Raw genomic sequence first — 12,755 nt, forward strand, 5'->3', positions numbered from 1 at the left:
TGTTTTAATATTAATAACTCTTGGTAAACATTTAAAGAAGTTGATCTATATACTTTTCAACCAGAAAACAAACCGTAGATAAGGAAATGCGCTTTTAATATCAATATTTTCAAGGTTAAATAAATGCTAAAATGAAGCTGAAAACATTGACATAATTGCTTTTCAGTAAAAGATTAAACATATTTTTCTCAACATGAACTGCGTTGTTTATATATAAAATGAACGATTGTGAGTTGTAAAAATACTTTTCTAAAAGGAATTAAAAAGTTGAACAGTAAATTCACATCTCCATTTCTAATTTAAAAAAGCCTAATCTAAATTCTAAAATGAAGCTACAAACATTGATATCACTACTTTTTTGGAAATGTTTAAACATTGATTCACATCTATTTATGTTCATTGTAAAACGTTTGAAGTTTAAAAATTTACTTTACAACCAGAAAACGAACTGTAGATTATGAAATTCGCTTTAATATCTCAATTACATCATGAATAAATAAATAAATGCTAAAATGGTGCTAAAAATATTGAAATAAATCCTTTTCAGAAAAAGATTAAACATATTTTTGTCAGTATGTTTTTTCATGTTTTTTCAATTTCTTCATGAATAATTAAATGCTAAAATGAAACTTCAAATATAAAAAGAAATGCTTTTCAGAGAAATATTTCAACTTTGTTTCACATCTATGAATTTTCATGTTTAAATATTAATGACACTTGTAAAGCATTTAAAGAAGTTGAAATATATACTTTACAACCAGAGAACGAACCGTACATAAGGGAATTCGCTTTTATATTACTATTTCACCAAGGTTAAATAAATGCTAAAATGAAGCTGAAAACATTGACATAATCGCTTTTCAGTAAATGATTAAACATATTTTTCTCAGCATGAACTGCGTTTTTTATATATAAAAAGAACGATTGTGAGTTGTAAAAATTTTCTAAAAGGAAATAAAATGTAGAACATTAAATTCACATCTCCATTATCAAATTAAAACAGCATGATCAAATTTCTAAAATGAAGCTACAAGCATGACTAAAAATGCTTTTTTGGCAATGTTTAAACGTTGATTTACATCTATTTATTTTCATTGGAAAACGTTGAAAGAAGTTTATAAAATATACTTTACAACCAGAAAACGAACTGTAGATTAGGAAATTCTCTTTTATATTTCAATTTCACCATGAATAAATGCTAAAATGAAATTAAAATATTGAAATAATAATTTCTCATAAAAAGGTTAGACATATTTTTCTCAGTATGTATTTTCATGTTTAAATATGAATAACGTAAAACGTTTAGAGGTTATAATATATACTTTACAACCAGAAACCATTGTAGAAAAAGAAATATGCATTTTAATTTCAATTTGAAAAAGGATAATATAAATGCTAAAATGAAACCACAAACATAAAAAGAAATGCCTTTTTGACAAATATTACTATATTTTTTCACATCTATGAATTTTCATGTTTTAATATTAATAACTCTTGGTAAACATTTAAAGAAGTTGATCTATATACTTTTCAACCAGAAAACAAACCGTAGATAAGGAAATGCGCTTTTAATATCAATATTTTCAAGGTTAAATAAATGCTAAAATGAAGCTGAAAACATTGACATAATTGCTTTTCAGTAAAAGATTAAACATATTTTTCTCAACATGAACTGCGTTGTTTATATATAAAATGAACGATTGTGAGTTGTAAAAATACTTTTCTAAAAGGAATTAAAAAGTTGAACAGTAAATTCACATCTCCATTTCTAATTTAAAAAAGCCTAATCTAAATTCTAAAATGAAGCTACAAACATTGATATCACTACTTTTTTGGAAATGTTTAAACATTGATTCACATCTATTTATGTTCATTGTAAAACGTTTGAAGTTTAAAAATTTACTTTACAACCAGAAAACGAACTGTAGATTATGAAATTCGCTTTAATATCTCAATTACATCATGAATAAATAAATAAATGCTAAAATGTGCTAAAAATATTGAAATAAATACTTTTCAGAAAAAGATTAAACATATTTTTGTCAGTATGTTTTTTCATGTTTAAATATTAATAGCTCTTGTAAAACGTTGAGAGGTTAAAATATATGCTTTACAACCAGAAAACAAATTGTAGAAAAAGAAATATGCATTTAAATTTCAATTACAAAAAGAATGATATAAATGCTAAAACATAAAAATAAATGATTTTTTTGTGAAATATTTAAATGCTAATATAAAACTGCAAACATTGAAATAAATGTGTTTCAGAAAAAGTTTAAACTTAGATTTTTCAGATTTAAACTACGTTGTTTATAGTTCAACAGCACATGTAAAACGTCTGTCAGAGGTTGTTAGGTACTTTTCTACAAGCAAGCGCAATGTAGATCAGCAAATTCACATCTACATTTCAATTATAAAAAGAATAATATAAATGCTAAAATGAAACTAGAAACATAAAAAGAAATGCTTTTCTGAGAAATATTTCTTTTAAATTATAATTTGACCAAGATTAAATAAAGAAATGCTAAAATGAAGCTGAAAACATTGACATAAATGCTTTTCAGTAAAAGATTAAACATATGTTTCTCAACATGAACTGCGTTGTTTATATATAAAAAGAACAACTGTGAGTTGTAAAAATACTTTTCCAAAAGGAAATTAAAAGTAGAACAGTAAATTCATCATTTTTAATTTAAAGAGCATAATGTAATTTCTAAAATGAAACTACAAACATTAATATAAAAGCTTTTTTGGAAACGTTTAAACATAGTTTCATATCTATTTATTTTCATTGTAAAACATTTGAAGAAGTTTAAAAGTATACTTTAGAACCAGAAAACAAACTGTAGATTAGGAATTCGCATTTAAATTTCAATTTCTTCATGAATAATTAAATGCTAAAATGAAACTTCAAATATAAAAAGAAATGCTTTTCAGAGAAATATTTCAACTTTGTTTCACATCTATGAATTTTCATGTTTAAATATTAATGATACTTGTAAATCGTTTAAAGAAGTTGAAATATATACATTACAACCAGAGAACGAACCGTACATAAGGGAATTCGCTTTTATATTACAATTTCACCAAGGTTAAATAAATGCTAAAATGAAGCTGAAAACATTGACATAATCGCTTTTCAGTAAATGATTAAACATATTTTTCTCAGCATGAACTGCGATTTTATATATAAAAAGAACGATTGTGAGTTGTAAAAATTTTCTAAAAGGAATTAAAATGTAGAACATTAAATTCACATCTCCATTATCAAATTAAAACAGCATGATCAAATTTCTAAAATGAAGCTACAAACATGACTAAAAATGCTTTTTTGGCAATGTTTAAACGTTGATTTACATCTATTTATTTTCATTGGAAAACGTTGAAAGAAGTTTATAAAATATACTTTACAACCAGAAAACGAACTGTAGATTAGGAAATTCTCTTTTATATTTCAATTTCACCATGAATAAATGCTAAAATGAAGTTAAAATATTGAAATAATAATTTCTCATAAAAAGATTAGACATATTTTTCTCAGTATGTATTTTCATGTTTAAATATTAATAACGTAAAACGTTTAGAGGTTATAATATATACTTTACAACCAGAAACCTTTGTAGAAAAAGAAATATGCATTTTAATTTCAATTTGAAAAATGCTAAAATGAAACCAAAAACATAAAAGGAAATGCCTTTTTGACAAATATTACTATATTTTTTCACATCTATGAATTTTCATGTTTTAATATTAATAACTCTTGGTAAACATTTAAAGAAGTTGATCTATATACTTTTCAACAAGAAAACAAACCGTAGATAAGAAAATGCGCTTTTAATATCAATATTTTCAAGGTTAAATAAATGCTAAAATGAAGCTGAAAACATTGACATAATTGCTTTTCAGTAAAAGATTAAACATATTTTTCTCAACATGAACTGCGTTGTTTATATATAAAATGAACGATTGTGAGTTGTAAAAATACTTTTCTAAAAGGAATTAAAAAGTTGAACAGTAAATTCACATCTCCATTTCTAATTTAAAAAAGCCTAATCTAAATTCTAAAATGAAGCTACAAACATTGATATCACTACTTTTTTGGAAATGTTTAAACATTGATTCACATCTATTTATGTTCATTGTAAAACGTTTAAAGTTTAAAAATTTACTTTACAACCAGAAAACGAACTGTAGATTATGAAATTCGCTTTAATATCTCGATTACATCATGAATAAATAAATAAATGCTAAAATGGTGCTAAAAATATTGAAATAAATCCTTTTCAGAAAAAGATTAAACATATTTTTGTCAGTATGTTTTTTCATGTTTTTTCAATTTCTTCATGAATAATTAAATGCTAAAATGAAACTTCAAATATAAAAAGAAATGCTTTTCAGAGAAATATTTCAACTTTGTTTCACATCTATGAATTTTCATGTTTAAATATTAATGACACTTGTAAAGCATTTAAAGAAGTTGAAATATATACTTTACAATGAGAGAACGAACCGTACATAAGGGAATTCGCTTTTATATTACTATTTCACCAAGGTTAAATAAATGCTAAAATGAAGCTGAAAACATTGACATAATCGCTTTTCAGTAAATGATTAAACATATTTTTCTCAGCATGAACTGCGTTTTTTATATATAAAAAGAACGATTGTGAGTTGTAAAAATTTTCTAAAAGGAAATAAAAAGTAGAACATTAAATTCACATCTCCATTATCAAATTAAAACAGCATGATCAAATTTCTAAAATGAAGCTACAAACATGACTAAAAATGCTTTTTTGGCAATGTTTAAACGTTGATTTACATCTATTTATTTTCATTGGAAAACGTTGAAAGAAGTTTATAAAATATACTTTACAACCAGAAAACGAACTGTAGATTAGGAAATTCTCTTTTATATTTCAATTTCACCATGAATAAATGCTAAAATGAAGTTAAAATATTGAAATAATAATTTCTCATAAAAAGATTAGACATATTTTTCTCAGTATGTATTTTCATGTTTAAATATTAATAACGTAAAACGTTTAGAGGTTATAATATATACTTTACAACCAGAAACCATTGTAGAAAAAGAAATATGCATTTTAATTTCAATTTGAAAAAGGATAATATAAATGCTAAAATGAAACCACAAACATAAAAAGAAATGCCTTTTTGACAAATATTACTATATTTTTTCACATCTATGAATTTTCATGTTTTAATATTAATAACTCTTGGTAAACATTTAAAGAAGTTGATCTATATACTTTTCAACAAGAAAACAAACCGTAGATAAGGAAATGCGCTTTTAATATCAATATTTTCAAGGTTAAATAAATGCTAAAATGAAGCTGAAAACATTGACATAATTGCTTTTCAGTAAAAGATTAAACATATTTTTCTCAACATGAACTGCGTTGTTTATATATAAAATGAACGATTGTGAGTTGTAAAAATACTTTTCTAAAAGGAATTAAAAAGTTGAACAGTAAATTCACATCTCCATTTCTAATTTAAAAAAGCCTAATCTAAATTCTAAAATGAAGCTACAAACATTGATATCACTACTTTTTTGGAAATGTTTAAACATTGATTCACATCTATTTATGTTCATTGTAAAACGTTTGAAGTTTAAAAATTTACTTTACAACCAGAAAACGAACTGTAGATTATGAAATTCGCTTTAATATCTCAATTACATCATGAATAAATAAATAAATGCTAAAATGGTGCTAAAAATATTGAAATAAATCCTTTTCAGAAAAAGATTAAACATATTTTTGTCAGTATGTTTTTTCATGTTTAAATATTAATAGCTCTTGTAAAACGTTGAGAGGTTAAAATATATGCTTTACAACCAGAAAACAAATTGTAGAAAAAGAAATATGCATTTAAATTTCAATTTCAAAAAGAATGATATAAATGCTAAAACATAAAAATAAATGATTTTTTTGTGAAATATTTAAATGCTAATATAAAACTGCAAACATTGAAATAAATGTGTTTCAGAAAAAGTTTAAACTTAGATTTTTCAGCTTTAAACTACGCTGTTTATAGTTCAACAGCACATGTAAAACGTCTGTCAGAGGTTGTTAGGTACTTTTCTACAAGCAAGCGCAATGTAGATCAGCAAATTCACATCTACATTTCAATTATAAGAAGAATAATATAAATGCTAAAATGAAACTAGAAACATAAAAAGAAATGCTTTTCTGAGAAATATTTCTTTTAAATTACAATTTGACCAAGATTAAATAAAGAAATGCTAAAATGAAGCTGCAAACATTGACATAATTGCTTTTCAGTAAAAGATTAAACATATGTTTCTCAACATGAACTGCGTTGTTTATATATAAAAAGAACAACTGTGAGTTGTAAAAATACTTTTCCAAAAGGAAATTAAAAGTAGAACAGTAAATTCATCATTTTTAATTTAAAGAGCATAATGTAATTTCTAAAATGAAGCTACAAACATTAATATAAAAGCTTTTTTGGAAACGTTTAAACATAGTTTCATATCTATTTATTTTCATTGTAAAACATTTGAAGAAGTTTAAAAATATACTTTAGAACCAGAAAACAAACTGTAGATTAGGAATTCGCATTTAAATTTCAATTTCTTCATGAATAATTAAATGCTAAAATGAAACTTCAAATATAAAAAGAAATGCTTTTCAGAGAAATATTTCAACTTTGTTTCACATCTATGAATTTTCATGTTTAAATATTAATGATACTTGTAAATCGTTTAAAGATGTTGAAATATATACTTTACAACCAGAGAATGAACCGTACATAAGGGAATTCGCTTTTATATTACTATTTCACCAAGGTTAAATAAATGCTAAAATGAAGCTGAAAACATTGACATAATCGCTTTTCAGTAAATGATTAAACATATTTTTCTCAGCATGAACTGCGTTTTTTATATATAAAAAGAACGATTGTGAGTTGTAAAAATTTTCTAAAAGGAAATAAAAAGTAGAACATTAAATTCACATCTCCATTATCAAATTAAAACAGCATGATCAAATTTCTAAAATGAAGCTACAAACATGACTAAAAATGCTTTTTTGGCAATGTTTAAACGTTGATTTACATCTATTTATTTTCATTGGAAAACGTTGAAAGAAGTTTATAAAATATACTTTACAACCAGAAAACGAACTGTAGATTAGGAAATTCTCTTTTATATTTCAATTTCACCATGAATAAATGCTAAAATGAAGTTAAAATATTGAAATAATAATTTCTCATAAAAAGATTAGACATATTTTTCTCAGTATGTATTTTCATGTTTAAATATTAATAACGTAAAACGTTTAGAGGTTATAATATATAATTTACAACCAGAAACCATTGTAGAAAAAGTAATATGCATTTTAATTTCAATTTGAAAAAGGATAATATAAATGCTAAAATGAAACCACAAACATAAAAAGAAATGCCTTTTTGACAAATATTACTATATTTTTTCACATCTATGAATTTTCATGTTTTAATATTAATAACTCTTGGTAAACATTTAAAGAAGTAGATCTATATACTTTTCAACAAGAAAACAAACCGTAGATAAGGAAATGCGCTTTTAATATCAATATTTTCAAGGTTAAATAAATGCTAAAATGAAGCTGAAAACATTGACATAATTGCTTTTCAGTAAAAGATTAAACATATTTTTCTCAACATGAACTGCGTTGTTTATATATAAAATGAACGATTGTGAGTTGTAAAAATACTTTTCTAAAAGGAATTAAAAAGTTGAACAGTAAATTCACATCTCCATTTCTAATTTAAAAAAGCCTAATCTAAATTCTAAAATGAAGCTACAAACATTGATATCACTACTTTTTTGGAAATGTTTAAACATTGATTCACATCTATTTATGTTCATTGTAAAACGTTTGAAGTTTAAAAATTTACTTTACAACCAGAAAACGAACTGTAGATTATGAAATTCGCTTTAATATCTCAATTACATCATGAATAAATAAATAAATGCTAAAATGGTGCTAAAAATATTGAAATAAATCCTTTTCAGAAAAAGATTAAACATATTTTTGTCAGTATGTTTTTTCATGTTTAAATATTAATAGCTCTTGTAAAACGTTGAGAGGTTAAAATATATGCTTTACAACCAGAAAACAAATTGTAGAAAAAGAAATATGCATTTAAATTTCAATTTCAAAAAGAATGATATAAATGCTAAAACATAAAAATAAATGATTTTTTTGTGAAATATTTAAATGCTAATATAAAACTGCAAACATTGAAATAAATGTGTTTCAGAAAAAGTTTAAACTTAGATTTTTCAGCTTTAAACTACGTTGTTTATAGTTCAACAGCACATGTAAAACGTCTGTCAAAGGTTGTTAGGTACTTTTCTACAAGCAAGCGCAATGTAGATCAGCAAATTCACATCTACATTTCAATTATAAAAAGAATAATATAAATGCTAAAATGAAACTAGAAACATAAAAAGAAATGCTTTTCTGAGAAATATTTCTTTTAAATTACAATTTGACCAAGATTAAATAAAGAAATGCTAAAATGAAGCTGAAAACATTGACATAATTGCTTTTCAGTAAAAGATTAAACATATGTTTCTCAACATGAACTGCGTTGTTTATATATAAAAAGAACAACTGTGAGTTGTAAAAATACTTTTCCAAAAGAAAATTAAAAGTAGAACAGTAAATTCATCATTTTTAATTTAAAGAGCATAATGTAATTTCTAAAATGAAGCTACAAACATTAATATAAAAGCTTTTTTGGAAACGTTTAAACATAGTTTCATATCTATTTATTTTCATTGTAAAACATTTGAAGAAGTTTAAAAGTATACTTTAGAACCAGAAAACAAACTGTAGATTAGGAATTCGCATTTAAATTTCAATTTCTTCATGAATAATTAAATGCTAAAATGAAACTTCAAATATAAAAAGAAATGCTTTTCAGAGAAATATTTCAACTTTGTTTCACATCTATGAATTTTCATGTTTAAATATTAATGACACTTGTAAATCGTTTAAAGAAGTTGAAATATATACTTTACAACCAGAGAACGAACCGTACATAAGGGAATTCGCTTTTATATTACAATTTCACCAAGGTTAAATAAATGCTAAAATGAAGCTGAAAACATTGACATAATCGCTTTTCAGTAAATGATTAAACATATTTTTCTCAGCATGAACTGCGTTTTTTATATATAAAAAGAACGATTGTGAGTTGTAAAAATTTTCTAAAAGGAAATAAAAAGTAGAACATTAAATTCACATCTCCATTATCAAATTAAAACAGCATGATCAAATTTCTAAAATGAAGCTACAAACATGACTAAAAATGCTTTTTTGGCAATGTTTAAACGTTGATTTACATCTATTTATTTTCATTGGAAAACGTTGAAAGAAGTTTATAAAATATACTTTACAACCAGAAAACGAACTGTAGATTAGGAAATTCTCTTTTATATTTCAATTTCACCATGAATAAATGCTAAAATGAAGTTAAAATATTGAAATAATAATTTCTCATAAAAAGATTAGACATATTTTTCTCAGTATGTATTTTCATGTTTAAATATTAATAACGTAAAACGTTTAGAGGTTATAATATATACTTTACAACCAGAAACCATTGTAGAAAAAGTAATATGCATTTTAATTTCAATTTGAAAAGGGATAATATAAATGCTAAAATGAAACCACAAACATAAAAAGAAATGCCTTTTTGACAAATATTACTATATTTTTTCACATCTATGAATTTTCATGTTTTAATATTAATAACTCTTGGTAAACATTTAAAGAAGTTGATCTATATACTTTTCAACCAGAAAACAAACCGTAGATAAGGAAATGCGCTTTTAATATCAATATTTTCAAGGTTAAATAAATGCTAAAATGAAGCTGAAAACATTGACATAATTGCTTTTCAGTAAAAGATTAAACATATTTTTCTCAACATGAACTGCGTTGTTTATATATAAAATGAACGATTGTGAGTTGTAAAAATACTTTTCTAAAAGGAATTAAAAAGTTGAACAGTAAATTCACATCTCCATTTCTAATTTAAAAAAGCCTAATCTAAATTCTAAAATGAAGCTACAAACATTGATATCACTACTTTTTTGGAAATGTTTAAACATTGATTCACATCTATTTATGTTCATTGTAAAACGTTTGAAGTTTAAAAATTTACTTTACAACCAGAAAACGAACTGTAGATTATGAAATTCGCTTTAATATCTCAATTACATCATGAATAAATAAATAAATGCTAAAATGGTGCTAAAAATATTGAAATAAATCCTTTTCAGAAAAAGATTAAACATATTTTTGTCAGTATGTTTTTTCATGTTTAAATATTAATAGCTCTTGTAAAACGTTGAGAGGTTAAAATATATGCTTTACAACCAGAAAACAAATTGTAGAAAAAGAAATATGCATTTAAATTTCAATTTCAAAAAGAATGATATAAATGCTAAAACATAAAAATAAATGATTTTTTTGTGAAATATTTAAATGCTAATATAAAACTGCAAACATTGAAATAAATGTGTTTCAGAAAAAGTTTAAACTTAGATTTTTCAGCTTTAAACTACGTTGTTTATAGTTCAACAGCACATGTAAAACGTCTGTCAGAGGTTGTTAGGTACTTTTCTACAAGCAAGCGCAATGTAGATCAGCAAATTCACATCTACATTTCAATTATAAAAAGAATAATATAAATGCTAAAATGAAACTAGAAACATAAAAAGAAATGCTTTTCTGAGAAATATTTCTTTTAAATTACAATTTGACCAAGATTAAATAAAGAAATGCTAAAATGAAGCTGAAAACATTGACATAATTGCTTTTCAGTAAAAGATTAAACATATGTTTCTCAACATGAACTGCGTTGTTTATATATAAAAAGAACAACTGTGAGTTGTAAAAATACTTTTCCAAAAGGAAATTAAAAGTAGAACAGTAAATTCATCATTTTTAATTTAAAGAGCATAATGTAATTTCTAAAATGAAACTACAAACATTAATATAAAAGCTTTTTTGGAAACGTTTAAACATAGTTTCATATCTATTTATTTTCATTGTAAAACATTTGAAGAAGTTTAAAAGTATACTTTAGAACCAGAAAACAAACTGTAGATTAGGAATTCGCATTTAAATTTCAATTTCTTCATGAATAATTAAATGCTAAAATGAAACTTCAAATATAAAAAGAAATGCTTTTCAGAGAAATATTTCAACTTTGTTTCACATCTATGAATTTTCATGTTTAAATATTAATGACACTTGTAAATCGTTTAAAGAAGTTGAAATATATACTTTACAACCAGAGAACGAACCGTACATAAGGGAATTCGCTTTTATATTACAATTTCACCAAGGTTAAATAAATGCTAAAATGAAGCTGAAAACATTGACATAATCGCTTTTCAGTAAATGATTAAACATATTTTTCTCAGCATGAACTGCGTTTTTTATATATAAAAAGAACGATTGTGAGTTGTAAAAATTTTCTAAAAGGAAATAAAAAGTAGAACATTAAATTCACATCTCCATTATCAAATTAAAACAGCATGATCAAATTTCTAAAATGAAGCTACAAACATGACTAAAAATGCTTTTTTGGCAATGTTTAAACGTTGATTTACATCTATTTATTTTCATTGGAAAACGTTGAAAGAAGTTTATAAAATATACTTTACAACCAGAAAACGAACTGTAGATTAGGAAATTCTCTTTTATATTTCAATTTCACCATGAATAAATGCTAAAATGAAGTTAAAATATTGAAATAATAATTTCTCATAAAAAGATTAGACATATTTTTCTCAGTATGTATTTTCATGTTTAAATATTAATAACGTAAAACGTTTAGAGGTTATAATATATACTTTACAACCAGAAACCATTGTAGAAAAAGTAATATGCATTTTAATTTCAATTTGAAAAAGGATAATATAAATGCTAAAATGAAACCACAAACATAAAAAGAAATGCCTTTTTGACAAATATTACTATATTTTTTCACATCTATGAATTTTCATGTTTTAATATTAATAACTCTTGGTAAACATTTAAAGAAGTTGATCTATATACTTTTCAACCAGAAAACAAACCGTAGATAAGGAAATGCGCTTTTAATATCAATATTTTCAAGGTTAAATAAATGCTAAAATGAAGCTGAAAACATTGACATAATTGCTTTTCAGTAAAAGATTAAACATATTTTTCTCAACATGAACTGCGTTGTTTATATATAAAATGAACGATTGTGAGTTGTAAAAATACTTTTCTAAAAGGAATTAAAAAGTTGAACAGTAAATTCACATCTCCATTTCTAATTTAAAAAAGCCTAATCTAAATTCTAAAATGAAGCTACAAACATTGATATCACTACTTTTTTGGAAATGTTTAAACATTGATTCACATCTATTTATGTTCATTGTAAAACGTTTGAAGTTTAAAAATTTACTTTACAACCAGAAAACGAACTGTAGATTATGAAATTCGCTTTAATATCTCAATTACATCATGAATAAATAAATAAATGCTAAAATGGTGCTAAAAATATTGAAATAAATCCTTTTCAGAAAAAGATTAAACATATTTTTGTCAGTATGTTTTTTCATGTTTAAATATTAATAGCTCTTGTAAAACGTTGAGAGGTTAAAATATATGCTTTACAACCAGAAAACAAATTGTAGAAAAAGAAATATGCATTTAAATTTCAATTTCAAAAAGAAT

The sequence above is a fragment of the Narcine bancroftii genome (assembly GCF_036971445.1).
Source record: "Narcine bancroftii isolate sNarBan1 chromosome 14 unlocalized genomic scaffold, sNarBan1.hap1 SUPER_14_unloc_1, whole genome shotgun sequence".
Classification (NCBI taxonomy): Eukaryota; Metazoa; Chordata; class Chondrichthyes; order Torpediniformes; family Narcinidae; genus Narcine; species Narcine bancroftii.